The sequence below is a fragment of the Camelina sativa genome, chromosome 15 (assembly GCF_030686135.1).
Source record: "Camelina sativa cultivar CO46 ecotype springtype chromosome 15, ASM3068613v1".
In the NCBI taxonomy this organism is placed as follows: domain Eukaryota; kingdom Viridiplantae; phylum Streptophyta; class Magnoliopsida; order Brassicales; family Brassicaceae; genus Camelina; species Camelina sativa.
Genome location: NC_141894.1, coordinates 18,453,748 through 18,473,710, shown reverse-complemented (window position 1 = coordinate 18,473,710; position 19,963 = coordinate 18,453,748).

Genomic DNA, 19,963 nt, shown 5'->3' with positions numbered 1-19,963 from the left:
CTTAGTGAGGCCATCCTCCCATCTACTGGGTTATACACACAAGCAGATGAGACCCTCAAGTTCAAGCAAAACAAACAACACACAACAATACATCAAACCAGAAAAACAAGTCTCGGATAAGACTAGTGTCGACCGATGCCAAACGGTGTCGATCGATGCTACAACAAGGTGTCGACCGATGCCAAACAGTGTCGACCGATGCCCATCAAATTGGTGTCGACCGATGCTCCTGAGTGTCGATCGATGCCTCCTCTGCAGACACGATCTGCGCGAATCCCAGCGACGAACTCCGACTCCAATCAACCCAAAATCGACTCCAATCAAGTCTATCCATCTCGGAATTCACTAGAAATCACACAAACAACGAACCCAAGCACAAAACAACACAAAACAACAAGGAAAACACTCAAACAAGAGAGATCTCATGCTTAGATCAACCATGGTCAAGCACTCACCTCAAGAACATGAAGATTCTGAACAGTAGGAACGAAATCCTCACTCCTAGCAAGCTTCTAACTCTTTCCCAGCTCCAAAACTCTCAGGAACAGCAAGTAATCTCCCAAACTTCTCCCAAAAGCTTAAGAACTCTCTCTCCTTTCTTTTCCTCTCAAAAGCGGCGAGTACAAACAAATAATACGACCTAGGGTCGTTTTTTCCCCTTTTACACACGATTAGGGTTTTAAATCAAACCAAACCGAAAAACATGGTGTCGATCGATGCCACCAAGGGTGTCGATCGACACCCACACCAAAAATACACAAATTGGTTCGCGGGCGTTACAATTCTCCCCCACCAATATGGATTCGTCCCCGAATCCCGCAATACCGTCCATCTGCCAAGGACCTCCGTGCCACCGTCATCACGGCCCGCACGTCCCCAGACCGGACTAAACACCATCAGTCAAGGTTTCCCGTGCCACTGTCGCAACAGCCCGCACACCTCCGACTGACCCTCGAGGTCTCCCTCTAGCCAATATACTCGCATCATAACACTATTTGCTCACAACTCAGTGCTTCCCCCGTCCGTGGTCGCAACCAACGAATCATGCCGGCTCGCTATCAGGCCAACCGCCTTAAGCTACGGCATCCAGGAAGTCACACACACACACTCCCCCTGCTCTCGGGTCGCAACCCTCGAGACATACCGGCTCACTGCCGAGCCTCGGCTCACAGCTACGGTATCCAGGGAGCCTCACATATCCCGCTCTTGGGTCGTCACCCTCAAGCGCGCTCTCGGATCGTCATCCGAAGCAACATACCACTCCCACTCTCTGGCCACAAAGTCCATCGAGCTATCGGTATCACGTGAGTTGGGCCCACACGGCCTAGAGCAAAAACAACACTGATGCCAACGAGTATCTCCCGGCTAGATCTACCTCACTTTTCCACAAAACATTCCCATTTTAGAAACTTCCTATTTATGGAAACCTTCCTTTTGTGGAAACTTTCTATTTATGGAAACTTTCCAAAAATAGAAACCCGAGCTATTTCTCTTTTCCCATGACAACAACAGTCAAACATAAAGAAAAATACTCATCTTATTAATCTCAAAATGTCATAATCGTTACAATCTCAACGAAATTTCATCAGAAAAACCAAAAATACAACAACCGGAGCCAACAACCCGCATCCCGAGCACCACCTCATCTTGATACTTAGTCGCACAACCAACCACCCCTAAGCGACCAAATATCAAGAGAGATGGGCTGGAATACTCCGTACCCGCTCCAGCCACGGACTACAACTCGGACCCGGCTAGGCAAGCTCAAGCGGTCTGCTTCTCAAACCACTTCTTAAACCTTGCCTTCATCCTCGCCTCGGGCTCCCAAGTCTGCTCCTCTACTCCGTCACAGTCCCACAGGACTCTCATCAAAGGAATCTTCTTCTTCCGAAGTTCCTTGACTCTCCTCTCGAGCACCCTCACTGGTCTCGCCTCCAAAGTCATGTTAGGCTGCAGATCCTCAGGAATCTTAGCCAACAACTGATCACCCTCGTGAAGACACTTCCTCAGCATCGACACATGAAATACCTTGTGGAACGCACGCATAACCTCAGGCAACTCCAGCCTATATGCCACTGGTCCCACCCGCTCAACCACTCTGAACGGACCCATGTACCTCGGACTCAACTTAGTCTCTGTCAAAGACCTGTTCGGACCCCGCAACATAGCCATCTTGAGGTACACTCTATCACCAACCTGTAACTCAAGATCCTTTCTCCTCTTATCAGCATAACTCTTCTGCCGATCCTGAGCCTCCTTCATGTTCAGCCTCAAAACCCGAATCTTCTCCGAGGTCTCCTGAACAAAATCTGCACCAAATATGCTCCTCTCCCCCACCTGAGTCCAACATAAAAGTGTACGACACGGCCTCCCATACAGGGCCTCATAAGGAGCCATCCCAATACTAGCCTGGTAGCTGTTGTTATAAGCAAACTCCACCAAACTCAAGTGATCTGCCCAATGACCACCCCAATCCAGCACACACATCCTCAATAAATCCTCCAAAATCTGGATTGTCCTCTCTGACTGACCGTCCGTCTGAGGATGGTAGGCTGTACTCATATGCACTTTCGTGCCCATCTCTGCCTGAAACGCCCTCCAGAACACCGAAGTGAACTTGGAATCTCTATCAGACACAATACTAGCAGGCACACCATGCAATCTGACTATCTCCCTCACATACTTCTTGGCCAAAACCGCTGCTCCATCAGTTTTCTTGATGGCCAGAAAATGTGCAGACTTAGTCAAACGGTCCACAATGACCCAAATAGCATCAAACGTCCTCGACACAGGTAAACCTACCACGAAGTCCATCGTGATCAAATCCCACTTCCACTCTGGAATGGGTAAACTCTGTAACAAACCACCAGGAACCTGATGCTCCGCCTTCACCAGCTGGCAAGTATCACACTTCGCCACCCAGTCAGCTACGTCCTTCTTCATCCCGACCCAGTGATAATACCGCTTGAGATCACGGTACATCTTGGTCGCCCCTGGATGAATAGAGAACTTACTCGAATGAGCCTCTCTCAGTATCTCCTGCCTCAAATCCTCACCCTTGGGCACGCAGATCCGACCATGCACAAGGATAGTACCATTAGCAGAAACCTGATACTCTGCACCCGCAGCCTTAGAGGCATTCACCAGCCCCTCATCACTCTCCTGAGCTAACCTCACTCTGCTCAACAAATCTGCTCTATCAACTGCCTCCAACCCAAAGGTTCTTGTGAGATAGCACACAAACTCAATGCACTAATCTCACCTACCAACACCTCCATATCCTGCTCCTGAGCCGAAGCCACCCGCTTCCGACTCAAGGCATCTGCAACCAGATTAGCTTTACCAGGATGGTAAGCTATGTCCAAATCATAATCTGCTACTAACTCCATCCAACGCCTCTGCCTCAAATTCAGCTCAGGCTGAGTAAAAATACACTTCAGACTCTTGTGATCTGTAAATACCTGTACCTTCCCACCATACAGATAGGATCTCCAAATCTTAAGAGCAAAGATCACTGCTGCCATCTCCAAATCATGAGTAGGGTAATTAGCTTCATGCTTCCGCAACTGCCGCGAAGCATAAGCTATAACCTTCCCCTGCTGCATAAGTACACAACCCAACCCCACTCTAGAAGCATCTGTATACACAACATAAGGCTCGTCCTGCTCAGGCAATGCTAACACCGGCGTGGTAGTCAACATCTGCTTGAGACTTGCAAAACTTGCCTCACACTCTGGTGACCACACAAACAGGACATCCTTCCCTGTAAGCTTAGTCATCGGCTGAGCCATACTCGCAAAACCCCGAACAAACCTCCTGTAGTAACCTGCTAACCCCAGGAAACTCCGAATCTCAGTGGCACTCTGCGGCCTCGGCCACTCCCTGATGGACTGAATCTTCTCTGGATCCACTGAAACTCCCTCAGCTGAAACAATATGACCCAAGAACCCCATCTCACGCTGCCAGAAACTGCACTTACTCAGCTTAGCAAACAACTTCTGCTCCCGCAGCTTCTCCAACACTGCTCTCAGATGTACTGCATGCTCCTCAGGACTCTTAGAATATACCAGGATGTCGTCGATGAAAATGATGACTGACACGTCCGGAAACTCCTGGAACACGCTGTTCATCAATCTCATAAACGCAGCTGGCGCGTTTGTCAACCCAAACGGCATCACCACAAACTCATAGTGCCCATATCTCGTCCTGAAGGCTGTCTTCCTCACATCTGCCTCATGAATAGGGATCTGATGATAACCTGAAGCCAAGTCGATCTTGGAGAACCAAGTAGCACCCCTCAACTGATCCAACAACTCATCAATCCTCGGGAGAGGGTACTTGTTCTTCACAGTAACTCGGTTCAAACCCCGGTAGTCAATACACAACCGAAAACTCCCATCCTTCTTCTTAACAAACAACACCGGAGCTCCCCACGGTGAACAACTAGGACGGATAAAACCCTTGCCCAACAAATCCTCCAGCTGCTTCTTCAGCTCTGCCATCTCTGCTGGAGCCATCCTGTAAGGAGCCTTGGATAACGGCATCGTCCCCGGTTCCAGCTCAATGGTAAAAGGATCCGACCGAGATGGTGGTAATCCCTGCAATGACTGGAACACATCCTCAAAGTCCTCCACAACCGGAATACCGCTAACCGTAGACTTCCCCACTGACTCTGGCATAGATATAGTAACCAGATAGGCCTCACGGCCCTTCTCGATCATCTTCCCTGCCTGAACGGCTGAGATCACGAGACTCCCCGAAGTCGGTCTAATACCCTGAAAAACCAACTTCCCTCCTGGACGCTCAAACTCCACTCTACCCCGATAGCAATCCAAATGCACCTTATACCGATGCAACCAATCCATACCAAGAATGACGTCATACAACTCCACTGGACTGATAAGCAAATCCGCTGGCCACGACTCTCCTGCGATCTGAATATCAACTCCTCCAGCTCGTCCAATAACCCTCAGAAACTTGCCTCCAGCAACTCTGACAACTCCTGAACGCTCTCCAGAATCCCCTCTGATCCCCGCACTCACGGCACACTCCGGAGTAATGAAGCTATGAGAAGCTCCAGAGTCAAACATAACATGGGACTTAAACCCGCCCACCAACAAGGTCCCTACACAAATCTCATGTGTTGAGAACCTAACACTTGACCACAAGCAAAAACAAATATAATCTGAACTATTGAATTGACTAAGTTCGAATCTCAGAAGTTATACCTGTGATCGCTCCTGCACTAGTGCCACCGGGCTCCTGGGTCGAGTACACCTGAGTCGTCGGCTCAATCCAACCCACCGGCTGCACACCGTGCTGCACACCCTGCTGCACCCCTGGCTGAGCTCCAGCCTGCAACACTGCTACTGCCCTCTACTGCAACTTGGGACAACGAGGCTTGATATGCCCCGTCTCTCTGCAGTAGTAACACACTCGAGTATCGGTCCGCGGCTCCGTCACCGCCCGCTGCTCTGTCACTGCCCGCTGCTCACCTCTCTGTGGACAGCTAGTCACCTTGTGGTCCATACTACCACACCCAAAGCATCTCGCACCCCCGTGCCTCGACCTCTGCATAGCATCAAACTTCCGCTTCTGCCCTTGCGCAGGCTTGCCGCCCTTGCTAGGAACAGAAGACGGCTGAGACTGCTGTGGCTGCACTGAAGAACCGACCACAACCACCTGTGACCTCAAGTCATCCTCTATCCCAGCTGCAACCTCAACCAACTCCGCTCTCGTAGCATAACTCCTCACTCTACACCGAGTCCTCAAATCATCCCGCAGAGCCAACAAAAACCTCCGCACCTGAGCCGCCTCTGGCTCCCATGCCCTGCCTGCATACCCTACAAGCCGACTGAACTCCGCATCCAGCTCCCGCACTGTACGGTTCCCCTGAGTCAGACCCAAGAACCGTGCCTCCATACGATCAAGAGCCTCCTGAGGAAAATACTTGGAGTTAAACTCCCCCACAAAATCTCCCCAAGACATACCCCTCTGCACCCTCCGTGCTGTCACCGACCTCCACCACACACGAGCATCTCCTGACAAGTAAAACACTGCCAGATCCACCCTGTACCGGTCGGGACACCTAAGCGAAAGGAAAATATCCTCCATCCGCTCTCTCCACTCATCCGCTACACTCGGATCGGTACTTCCTGAGAAATACCCTGCTCCCACATGCCGCAGCTGCTCCATCATCCGAACATACTGAGCATCCACTACCTCGGCCCCCGGCTGCACACCTGCCTGCAAACCCGCCATAGGCTGCACCGCTGGACCCTGCCCACCACCCACGGGCGGCACTACCGGATCCTGCCCACCAACCACTGGCGGCACAACTGCTGGAAGTCGCTGGAAAGCCTGAGCTACCTGAGCTAGCAAGTCCATCAAGACATCCTCCCTGCCTGGAGCACCTCCCGCTGCAACCCCCACACCCGGGGCAACACCGTGACCGACACCGGGCCCATCCGCCCTGCCGTCACCCAAGCCAGCCTGGTCTCCAGACACACTAGGATGAACCTGTGACTCCGCCACCTCCTCACTGGCCATGCTCTGGGTCACACTCACACTGGCCTCAGGAACCTGACCTCGTCCCCGACCCCGACCACGACCACACCCACGACCACGACCGCGACCAACAGCATCCTCACCCCTAACCATCTGTATCATCCAAGAACAGAAGGCTAAGCAAACAATAATTCTAATACACAAGAAACACAACTTACCGTGGAATCACAATCAGGCTCGAAGAGGATGTTCTAGGACTTCATGCCACACACAATTGCCAATCACACAATCAATTATAGCATGTAATCCTAAACATCAACAGCAAAAGCACAATGAACCCTAGACCTAGAACCGTAAGGGCTCTGATACCAAAATGAAACAACCCTTCCCGTTTTTTTTTTTTTAAATACCTTAAATTACTAGTGGTCCCATACCCACTAACATCCTAACATCAATCAATAACAGCGGATAACCAAATAAAATAATTCCAATAATATCCAACATAATAATCCAATAACATCATAATCCAAACAAAGAAATAACCAAAAGCTAACATCCTACAATGTTTCTTTGACTTAATCTAGCAACCTAACAACAGCTAGACCACAATCAATCAAGTCTCTAGAACATCCTCCTCCTCATAGCCCTTGATTCCACGATCACACTTTTCCTTTACCTGCACACCACAAACAACAATTGAGATGCGTAAGTATTATCATAAATACTTAGTGAGGCCATCCTCCCATCTACTTGGTTATACACACAAGCAGATGAGACCCTCAAGTTCAAGCAAAACAAACAACACACAACAATACATCAAACCAGAAAAACAAGTCTCGGATAAGACTAGTGTCGACCGATGCCAAACGGTGTTGATCGATGCTACAACAAGGTGTCGACCGATGCCAAACAGTGTCGACCGATGCCCATCAAATTGGTGTCGACCGATGCTCCTGAGTGTCGATCGATGCCTCCTCTGCAGACACGATCTGCGCGAATCCCAGCGACGAACTCCGACTCCAATCAACCCAAAATCGACTCCAATCAAGTCTATCCATCTCGGAATTCACTAGAAATCACACAAACAACGAACCCAAGCACAAAACAACACAAAACAACAAGGAAAACACTCAAACAAGAGAGATCTCATGCTTAGATCAACCATGGTCAAGCACTCACCTCAAGAACAGGAAGATTCTGAACAGTAGGAACGAAATCCTCACTCCTAGCAAGCTTCTAACTCTTTCCCAGCTCCAAAACTCTCAGGAACAGCAAGTAATCTCCCAAATTTCTCCCAAAAGCTTAAGAACTCTCTCTCCTTTCTTTTCCTCTCAAAAGCGGCGAGTACAAACAAATAATACGACCTAGGGTCGTTTTTTCCCCTTTTACACACGATTAGGGTTTTAAATCAAACCAAACCGAAAAACATGGTGTCGATCGATGCCACCAAGGGTGTCGATCGACACCCACACCAAAAATACACAAATTGGTTCGCGGGCGTTACAGGTGATAAGTATCAAAGCTGTAAGCTGCGTTATGCTATTTTGAAAGAATTCTCTGAGCTTGGTTTTAAAATCAAGTTAATAATCTTAGAATCAAATTGCTCAGTGCTCTTAATATTGATGACATGAATTCTTAAAGAAGGAAAAAAAAGAACTACTCATGTTAACTCTACAACATGACTTATTCATATCTATACTATTAAAGCAGAAGTATTCCTTAGACTCAAAATGGACCATGACTTAGTTTTGGTAGGTTTTTCATTAAAAATGATTAGAGAATCACAAAATTTAATCTAATTAACCTATAGTTTCATTTTTGACAAATAACCATTATACCCTTGTGACAACCCGTCCCGCGGACTCCACTATCTCACAGCTAGCCGCCCCAACGGACCCCAAGCTGGCCCTGCAGGGCATCGATCCTAACCCCTCACCGTAGAATGGAACTATTCATCCAAATCCACCAATAGGTTATTGGTTATTGAGCTGCAGGTCAATTGGTGACAGCTTGTCCTGTGGGAAGGTTATTAAAGGATGGGGACCAGGGTTCGAGGAATGCCTGACGCACCAATAACATACTGGTGTATTTGGATGAATAGTTCATGTCCATGGTGAGGGGTTAGGATCGATGCCCTGCAGGGCCAGCTTGGAGTCCGTTGGGACAGCTAGCGGGGGGCTAGCAGGGTCCACGGATGGTCCGTTGGAGCAGCTAGCGGGGGGACTAGTGGGGTCTGCGGGGCGGGTTGTCACAACCCTCAATCGATCACTTAAAAAATTATGGGTCGGGACGCGGATCCTAAAATATCCGACAACAGAAGGAAAAAAACCCGCGGATCTGTTTGTACTCCAGATTAATCTTTTTCGGATCTAGTATATTATTTCATTCAAGATTAGTTATTTAAGATTCCAAACAGAGTTTTTCGTTATAGGCAAACACTCTGATTTCATTTTCCTTTAAGGTATTTAAATGAAAACCATAAATTTTAATCACCAAAAATTTGGATATTTCCTTAATTACCGAGATTGATCTGCTAGAACAATAAAAATTAAATCAAATCGTCAATAACTGCTAGAACAAACTTAACAAAAATAATCCATAAAAATCGGATATTGATTTAGCAAATATTGATAGGTCCTAAATTTTGGAAACTAATAATCTTCTAAGTGAATATAACAGCATATTCGAATTTATACTAACTATAATTCTTGCAAACTTTTTAATATATTCTTTAATTAGCATAATTAATAATAAATAGAAATGATATAAATCTCATTATATCATAAATATATTACATTGTTTAGTTTGCGTCAATCTCATGGAATCATATTCTTTTTATATCCGATCTTAATTTCAAAATTCTCTTATTTTCACAGATTTTCTAAACTAATTCCATCAATACCTTCATTAGCATTCAATATTTTCCTAATACTATATCCAATTATAATTAAATTATGAAGCTTTGCTTGCTCACAAAGTTTTTCCTATACTATATATAGGGATATATGATACTGTATATCTGTATTCATTGCCAAGAGTAAAGCATCTTCTCTATTTGCTCACCTACATATGTTTGATCTTGGTTGATGAGAAGGTAAAAACCCATTTATATTTATTAAAACCTCTATGTATATGTTTTAAAAATACATTATATCCATCTTCTTCTTAAATTTTAAATCTCATTTTTTTTTTTTAATATTTTAGGGAAAACAAATTGAAACTAAACTCCAAAGTCATATCCTCTTACATAGCTACTATTCAATATTGCGGTGTCTCTGTTTCCGTAAAAAGCTATATTATGCAAAGTACCGACATACTATGTTTTTTATATCCAAATTAATACTATATAAACTTAGAAAATAAGTTTAAGTACATAAATCAAGAAAAAGGAAAATTACAAAAACAAATTACTAACAAAAAATATACACCTGTGCTGTAGCACGGGATATCCCCTAGTTAATAGAATTATAGAACTAAACTAAAAACAAAGTTAGACAATTTGGTGACATAATCTTCGATCCCATCATTGATTTTCATGAGGAAACTCAAAACGACACAATGGACAAAAGTATCTGGCCGCAAACCAGTCTACAATACACTTATCATCAAACTCATGTCCACATGGTAAAGTCACAACTCTTGCTCCATTCTTAAATGCTTCAGAAAAAATTGTGCACTCATCACCCATAATCTTCGATCCCATCATTGATTTTCATGAGGAAACTCAAAACACCATTAATGGACAAAAGTGTCTGGCCGCAAACCAGTCTACAATACACTTATCGTCAAACTCATGTCCACATGGTAAAGTCACAACTCATGCTTCATCCTTAAACGCTTCTAAACAAATTGTACACTCATCACCATTAGAGATAGTCTGGTAGTATATTTTATTGGTCTGAAAAATTATGATCGAATATGATGCTTCCAGTTATTATTTATATTGAAAAGATCTTAGATTTATAGAATTAGTATTTTTGTTATTTGTTTGTTTAGGGAAAATGAGAAGATTAACAAAATAAGATAAGAATACAATTTGTATATATTTCATATATTGTTTTTTTTTTTTTTTTTCTAATTTACATATATCTTCTTTCCATAGTTTTTTTTCCTTTTTATTAATATAATTACATAGAAAATATTAAAATTTAAAAATGTTAATTTATGAGATTTTTGAAAATATTAAATATTGAGTTGTCGGATTATGATTGGTAGTTTTAAATCCTAGGTGGATTCTCTTAGAAACTTATAGCTCCTACTTTTATTTAGTATAGATTTATATAATTATTTAAAGTGAACTTTTTTTTTGTTTTGTCATCTAGAATTTTATTATTGAAACCATTACAACTTAGGATTACAACATAAGCCGACGGAAAAACATAATATCCCCGGATTCTAAAGTCGGCGGAAGAACAAAATATCCCCGAAGTCTAAAGCCCTATGTAAGGGAAGCTAACATCTGAAAATACAAGGCTATTACAGAGATAGAAGGAGAAACCCATAACAAATACATACCAAAACAAAAACCTCGACAAAGAAGGATTATACCAAGCCCAACAAAGGATGCTAACTTTAAGAGAACCTTTGCTTGTACAAATCGAAGATGCCCTCGGCCAACCTTCGAATATCCATTCCTCCTCTAAGAAAGTGCCTAAAAGTAACAGGACTCCTATGCTAATCTTCATAATCCGCAAAGACATAACCACTCATAGTTCTTCACACTTTCTTCCGGATACGACGACGTCGTACACAAAGCAACTTTGTTGCACCTAGGTAGAAGCAAAACCCATAGGACCAAATCTCGATCAGAACTGAAAAAGCAGAGACAAGGAGCGAAAAATCCAAACTGGGTACCACCAATCTCAATCAAAGACAGCGGAAGATCGAACCAGAATGAACCCAAAGAGAACTCTAAAGGACACAAGAACTTGTAGGCCTGACAATCACCACGACGAGGAATCGTTCATTCATCAACAAGCATAAACTGGGAACCTCAACATCTATCCAAAACAGTCAGAGACAATACAAAACCTAATCAATTAATTCTGGAAAGATATTGCCTTTTCCACATCCCATACCGTCGGAGAAGAAGAAAAGGAAAATGACACCATCTCTGAAACTGAACCAGCCTACTAATTGAAACTACCAAAGTGATTCCATCTAACCCTAGCAAAACAGAAAAGAAGAAAGGCTGGATAGTCGGTTTACCGGACCAAAGAGCCGAAGCAAGAAAAAAGGTCGCAGGTTCGCAAATCCCTTTCTAAGACAGAGCAACCAGTAGATCTACAGATCTCGGAAGCCCAAACAGACAACTCTCTCTGCAGAAGCTGACCACCTGCCATGCCTCCAAAGCTCGCCGAGATGAACCACCGTCACAGCCTGATGAAAATCTTCTCTACTTAACCACCGGAGCTAAGACGAAGCGAGGGAAACAACAACTAAACGAAAATGAATCTACTGGGTACCCTCTCACGGCTGCGGCAAGGAGCGCCGATCACCAGAGAGGGCAAACGAAAACGAGATCTTGGATGGACGGCAGCTGGTTTGTGTTTAGGCGAGAGAGAAAATTAGGTTTACTTCCATTTAAAGTGAACTAAAGATAACGTTAAATTTTAGCGGACTAACATTTAAAGCCTATAGAGCTAAGACCACCGCGCCATACTGTCAAACTGAACTTCCTTATACTACTAGATTTATAACTTGTTTATAATTTTTTTTTTATTAATACAAACCGTTAAATAGAATTATAATTATATAATATTAAAAATATAAATTTGTATAGATGTAAAATTTATTTGTATAAATTCATAACAATTTTCATATTTTTCATTTTCCAATAGTTTTTTTTCCTCGGTTGAGTGATCATTATTTATTAATGTAGACGTAAAAAATCTTACTAAACTTACCCACCATTTTTTGTGAAGTTTCTTTAACAGTGTTGTACTACACGTAAATTTTGTTTCCTAGTAATATGAATCTCATAACTAGACTATTTTTTATCCATAAACATCATATTATAACATCAAATATTATATTTTATCTTAACTGTTTGACAAAAGAAAACTTATGTTCACATATATAATTTTTTCTACTTTAAAATATGTAGTCTACAAAGTTTCTAAAAAAACCAAAAAAAACCAAAAAAAAAAAAACTGTCTCTTCCAAGCGACAGAAAAGGGAATCAAAGACAAGCTAACAATCCACCAGTTTTTGGCTGGCATCGGTCACCTTCATCTGTAGTTTTACTTCTCTTTAATTTCTGCAAGTTTCTGGTTTTCATAGTGTAAATAACGGCGAATCACAGATTTCAGATCTATGCTCTTTGATATTGTAACGGTGGTGATATATGCTTTTCTTCCGGTGATTCAAGATCTGGGCTTTCACTCACTTCTGCTTTATTCTCCAATTTCGATAGCCTATCATCTTAACTTGCCGTTAGATTGGTCAGATTCATCTGATCGATGTCCTTTGTATCATGTAATACCGATTCATTCGAATCGGGATGGTTGTCCCTATCTAGGGTTTGTTTTTGGTGGTATTCCTCACTGATGTTATCTATGGTTCTCAACCGATGATTCTTCTCTGCACCATTTATATGAAGATATCACTTGGGTTTTCGATCCTAGAATCAACAAATTAACCATCTCGCTTGAAGGAACTGGTCCACGCAGGCTTTGTATTGGCCTTCGACTTTCGACGACATGGTCTGACGATGATTTTATCTCTATTCATCGGTCAAAAAGTTTAGGTTTTATGAACGGAGAAACCATGTTCACAAACCGGCAAAGATACGTACAACGCTTCAAAAGACATGATCCAGGAGCTTTTCAAGCAACATATCATTGTATTGGTTTAATCAAAGTAATGCGAAAAGATATAGGAGTTTCATCTACAAGATGTTAGCCTTTTACGAGTATACGAAGAGGGGACTTAACAGATTTCATCTGTTGCATGTAAGGCTTCCGTTAAGAAAGCAGGGTTACTTCCACTTTTTCGTCTATATTGTGTTCAATTTCCTTTTTTTGTTTCAATTGTTGTTTTTGAAATTTTCATGTATCATGTAACACTAGATTAGGACCCGCCCACTGGGCGGGTTTAGAGTTTTTAAAATAAAATAAAATTTAACAAAGAATATAAAGTAAATATTTTTAATAAGTTAAAACTATCTATAAAAGAAAATAGATACACTGAGGTGTCCAATGTGATATTTAATGTTAAAGGTGCGACTCTAAGGTTGATACTATTAATCACATTTTTTTAATGTCCTCACTCGTGTGAAGTTTAGGATTTATCACCGACTCCGGTCTCATCAGAGGATTTTCCATATGAGTCGGTGTACTCGAATTTGTATTTTGTTTTCTAGAGGGATGCCTCTCAACAGAGTGATCCTGATCAACTTCTTCAATGACCATAAATTTTATGGGCAATCTAGAAGACCATAAATAAAAAAGATTTTCAAGGTTTAGAAATCGAGACAAATAATATAATTGCTCAGGCTTTGGGCGATAAGTTAGCCTGGGAAGAGGCGTTCTCTTTTACGGCGGTCATGTCAGCTCCATCTCCGTCTTCGGATGTCCAGGTTTCTTCACCTTGTTATCAGATTGATGGTTCTTGGAAAGCAACCAATGTGCATTCAGGATTGGGCTGGTGGTGTTGCATTGGTGAGGAGCGAAACTTGTTGTTGGGGGCTAAGTGTCTAAGACGGAGCCCCTCCCCCTTGCATTCAGAGTTAGAAGCGTTGTTGTGGGCCATGGAGCGGATATATGCTGAGTTACTCACTATGGTGCAGTCATTTGAATATTGGCCGTCCTTCTCCAACTTGCTAATTGAGTTTAACTCGATGGAGTCTATCCTACTATTCTCCATCTCTTGGATCCCGCATGCGTCAAATTTGAAGGCGGATTGTCTTGTTCGTGCTTTGCATTCTCTTATCTCTGAAGTTTATTTTTTAAACCCCTTCCCTCTGGCTTGGGCAACTAACCGAGGAATTTTATTTTAATTTATTGGTTGGTTGAAAAAAAATAGATACACTTTTAGTTAAAGAAAAAAGTTGTAGATGATTTCAAAGTTATTAAAATTAAATTAAATTTAACAAAGAATATATATTTAATTTCTTTTCGTAAGTAAAAACAATGTATAAAAGTAAAGAGATAAACTTTTAGTTATAGAAAATAGTTGTTTTTTTTTTGCTATAATACACTAATGTTTATCCATTTACAAATCTACTATCTACATTACCACTAAAAGTGTATTTGTACACACAAATATATTTTACTTTTAAAATATACTCTTTAGTCTTTACTACTAACAACAAATTGTCTTTATGAACACATTAAATAACCTATTATATGTCTCTTCATTTTAACATTTTTATAGTTACAAAACCGCATATGTTAGTCTTACATACTCCTATCTTATATATATTACAATAGCAATCTTTTTGAATAAATTATTTGATTGGTGAAAAAAAGATGAGAGATCTATTTTTGTTTTTATTATTTTTAATTCAACAATTTTTTTCTTTATGTAAATGTGAGTATTTACATTTTCTTAGAAACAGTAATTAATTGTATAATTTTCACAAACATTTTTTTATCTTATATAAAAAGTAATCATTTTTCTTGTAAAATTAGCAACTTAAAATTAAATTAAGTAACAAAAATTATAATTTTGAATTTTATGATATATATATAATTTATCTTATAATTAGATAATAAATAAAATTAGGTTTTATTTTATCTATTTTACTTTTATATAAAACCTTTTTATGGTAGGTTTTGAATTTTTACATTTTTATTTTTTAAAATTTTAAAAAATTTAGAATTGACATGTGTCAACATCTTAATTATACAATTGACAAGTGTCACGATCTTGTTAGTGAGTAACTTTGACATCAAAATTATATAATAAGATGTTTATAATAATATATTTGTTTGCCATTAAAAAAAGTCTACTATGTTTCTGTATATTGTTCTTTTATTTCATTCTCCTAAATCTAGAAACTCATAAGAATACTCTAACTTTTAAATATGTTGTTTTATTCAAAATAAGAATTGTTTTAAATTTTAATTAAAATTCTACAATCTACCACTACTTTATAATTATTTTTATTACAAATACCTTTATCAAATTTTTTCTTAGTATTTTTAACTTTTTTTCGTGTGTGTGATGTCCAGAATAAGTTTTTTTTAATGTGTTTGATTCCAAGTAATCTTATACATTTCTCTTAAATATAAAAATGTACATTATTTTAATTTTTGAGCACTTCATTAATATTTTATTGTTTTTTGGATATACCTTTGTTTAACAAATTTCACTATTTTTCAATTTTGAAAACGATAACTAACATAGATCACTCAAACTATTTTAATTATTTATATATTTAGATATAACCTCTTAATTTAAAAAAAAACCTTTAAATTTTGTGTTTATTTTTTAAAAAAAACTCTTATTTTTTTTAATCCTAATAACTGTAACTCCTGAAAGTAATTATTGTTCCATTTAATATATGATAGCTTTATTTTTCTCATATTATACATTGTTTTATTTGATTAAAGTATAAAAATTTCTTTCTAGTTTTAAACTTTTTATTTTAACTAATTTGGTTTTAGTGAATATAGATGAGTTATTTAAATTTTGAATCAGTTGTTTTTATAGTGCACCTTTGTAACACCCGCAAACCAATTTGAGTGTTTTGGGTGAGGGTGTCGATCGACACCACTGATTTTCTGGTTCGACCAGATTGAGTTTTTAATCGATTTGGACCGGTTTGGTTTAGGGAAAACCATTAAATCGTGATATTTAAGTGGGAGAATGACCTAGGTCGTGTTTTGTTGTTGCCTAGCCGCTGAAAACAAAGAGAAAGAGGAGAAGGAAGAGTAAACTTGATTTTGGTGTTCAAAGCAAAAAGGAACAGAATCGTCAGGGTTTGGGAGAAGGAAGATCTGTATACTCAAATCGTTTTGAAAGGTATTGAGTTTTGGTAGGGTTGTAGCTAAGAGATTTTCGTACACTCTCCTTTTTACAGAAGTGAATTTGGGTTAATATTGTAGGAGATATCGGCAGTTTTGTGGGACGTTTCTTCTCAGTCGCGGATTGAGACCAGTGGGAGTTTTGGGATCGATTGCGGTTTCATCTGAGATCCGATCGTGCTGAAATTTTGTGAAAAGCTTCGTGATGCCTAGGAATAGCTTTTCACCGGAGGGATGTGATAGTTAACGGTTCATTTTCATTTTAGAAGGTGAGTGCATGACCATGGCTAATCTAAGCCTTTGATTCCCTTGTTCTTGCTTGTTGTTGCTTGTTTGTGTGTTTTTCTTGCTGGGGATTGGTTGTTACAGGTTCCTATGGAGGTATAAGGCTTGGGTTTTGAGTATTGGACGATTTGGAGGAGATTTGGTAGCGAGATTCGACTCTCGACTTCGCGCGGATCGCAGTTGCAGAGGGAGTGTCGATCGATACCACTTGGTGTCGGTCGACACCAGCAAATTGGGCATCGATCGACAGTGTGGGGTAGTGTCGGTCGACACCATTGAGCCAGTGTCGGTCGACACTTGGCTGGTGTCGATCGACACCTCCCTTCCAGCGAGACGATGTTTGATTTCCTGGTTTGTGTGTTTGTTGTTGCTTGTTTTGGAACTTTGGAATCATTGTTGCTTGTGTGTATAGCCCAGTAGATGGGAGGATTGCCTCACTGAGTGTTTATCAAATACTCATGCATCTCAATTTGTGTTTGTGGTGCAGGTAAAGGCAAAGTGTGATCGTGGAATCAAGGCGATGAAGAGGAGGATGTTCTAGGGACTCGATTGGATGTTATCTAGCATTGTTAGGTTGCTAGAGTTGAGTCATTAGAAACATTGCTAGGTTGCTGGTTCCATGTTTCTTGTTGTTTGGTATTGGAATATTGCCCTTGCTATAATATTGGAATGTTATTGGTTATTATTGGTCTACTATTGGATATTGATTTATGTTATTCCGCTGTTGTTTGTGAATGTGGTTAGGAGGCTAGTGGGTATGGGACCACTAGCTGTAGTTTATTTATATATATATATATATATATTATTTATTTATTATATAAAAAAAGGGTCGGTTGTTTCATTTTGGTATCAGAGCCCTTACGGTTCTAGGTTTGGGTTCGCTAGGTTTCTGTTGTGATGTTTGGATTGCATGTTTTGATTGATTATGTGAGTTAGTCAATTGTGTGTGGCATGGAGTCCTAGAACATCCTCTTCGAGCCTTCAATGAGATTCCACGGTGAGTTATTGTTATGTTTCTTTGTGTGATATTGATTTGTTTTCTGCTTGTTAGCCTCTGTTCTTGGAAGATCAGTGGTTAAGGTGTTTGAGTTGTTGGTCGTGGACGGGGACATGGTCGTGGTCATTGTCGGGCGGGTCCCGAGGCCAGCGAGTGTGTGGTCCAGAGTTCCACGAGGAGGTACGTCAGAGGGTCACAAGCGTATCAGGAGGGACCAGAGGGGATTAACCGGTGAGCGTGCCGGGGGTGCTGGGAACCCAGGTGTGGGGTTGCAGCAGGTGGAGCCCAGGGTCGAGATGATCGCTTGGCGGATCTGTTGGCGTGCTGTTGGAGCGGTTACCGAGAGGGGTACCAGTGTAGGCTCCAGTTGTGCCGCATGTGGCGGGGTGCAGTCGAGGGCTGCGGATGTTGGGGACTTTCCACCTTACGTTAAGAGGATGGAGCGGTTGTAGATGACCGGTATGAGATTATTCTCAAGAGGTATCGGGCCTAGAGAGGCGGATAGGTGGACATATGCAGTTGGAGCAGATATTTCTCTATTTGGGGGTTAATCCAGTTGGATATTAGAATTTTAGTGGGCAGATGTAACATTGCAATGTTATACTCGGACCACAGGAGGTACTTGTGTCGGGAAATATTTATAGTCGTTAAGGATTGTTGCTCCTGAGGGGATGGTGATTCCCCTGAATACCGATAGCTCGAGGGGCTAAGGGCTCCAAGAGTGGCAGAGGGGACGTTGTTCTCCTGAGGGGATTAGTAGTTCCCCTGATACCGAGATCTTGAGGATTGTGGTCCAAGAGTGAGACGGTATAACTCGAAGACGCTGGTCTGAGAGTGAGATCGGTATGACTCGAAGGTTGCAACCTAAGAGTGGAGGAGGTGGGAGCAAGCAATGTATAGAAGGTGAGTATAAACACCACGACGGAATGTAGACCTCGAGAGTGATGGTGGTTTAATCTTGGATTTTAGGTTTTTGTTGGCCGTTGGGCCAGGGTTTTATGAACTAGAGCGGTTATGAATGTGTGGCTGTTTTGCCAGGATTGTGAGGCCGGTGGTGCCGGAATCCCGGGAAGGGGAGTTACAGCAGGATTTAGCCGGGAGAGGTATGTTTGCCAGATACATAAGTTCACGAAAAGCCTTCATGGCAGGATAAACTAATCGTTGCAACGATGTTGGATGAAGTTCATTGGAGAAGGACAGGGTTGCTAGATTCAAGGTTTTGGTAAGCTTGTTGGAGGGAATAAGTCAAGTGGTTTGATTTAGCGGCCTGCAAAGCATTTGAAGCGGTGAATCAGAATATGCGAGCGTATGGTACTTGTTTGTTTTATTACGTTCGTATTGATGATTTGCTGTGGAGAATTGCCAAGCGGAAAGCTATCTTTGGAATAAGCTAACTTGTGGAAGTTTCCCTAACTGGCAAGTTACTAGAGGTTTTTGGAGGAACAAGAGGGTTGATATTCAGGTGGGGGCGAGTTGATGTCGGCATACTTGAGTGTTGGTTTAGTTGAGCTGAAGAAGTAACTAGAGGATTTATGGAGCAAGAGATTCATACGTTCTAGTGTATCACAGTGGAGAGCGCCGGTGTTGTTTGTGAAGAAGAAGGATGGGAGTTTCAGGTTGTGCATTGATTATCGGGGTTTGAACCGGGTCACATTGTTTCTGCAGAGTGAGTTTCTGTAGATCTATAGAAGATTCAGGCTATCAGGGATTGGCCTATACAACAGAATGTCACTAAGATCAGGAGTTTCCTTGGTTTGACAGGTTACTACAGGACCATGAGATGAAGTCTCTGGTAGGAGAGATCAGTGCGTTGAGCTTGTGTGTGGTTTCTCGAGAACTATTGGGTTAGGAGGCGGCTTATGGAGCGGATCTTCTGAGCAGGGTGTGGTTGGCTCAGGAGAAGGATTTTGGGGCTGGTGAATGTCTCTAAGGATATTGATTCAGAGTATCAGGTCTCAGCTAATGGTACTATCTTGGTGCGCGGTCGGATTTGTGTGCCCAAAGATGAGGATTTGAGATGGGTGATCTTGAGGGAGGCTTATGCGAGCATGTTTTCTATTCATTCAGGAGCAACTAAGACGTACCATGATCTCAAGATGTACTATCATTAAGTCCGGATGAAGAAGGTTATAGCTAGTTGGGTCACGAGGTGCGACGTGTGTCAGCTGGTGAAGGCTGAGCATCAGGTTCCAAGCGGATTAAT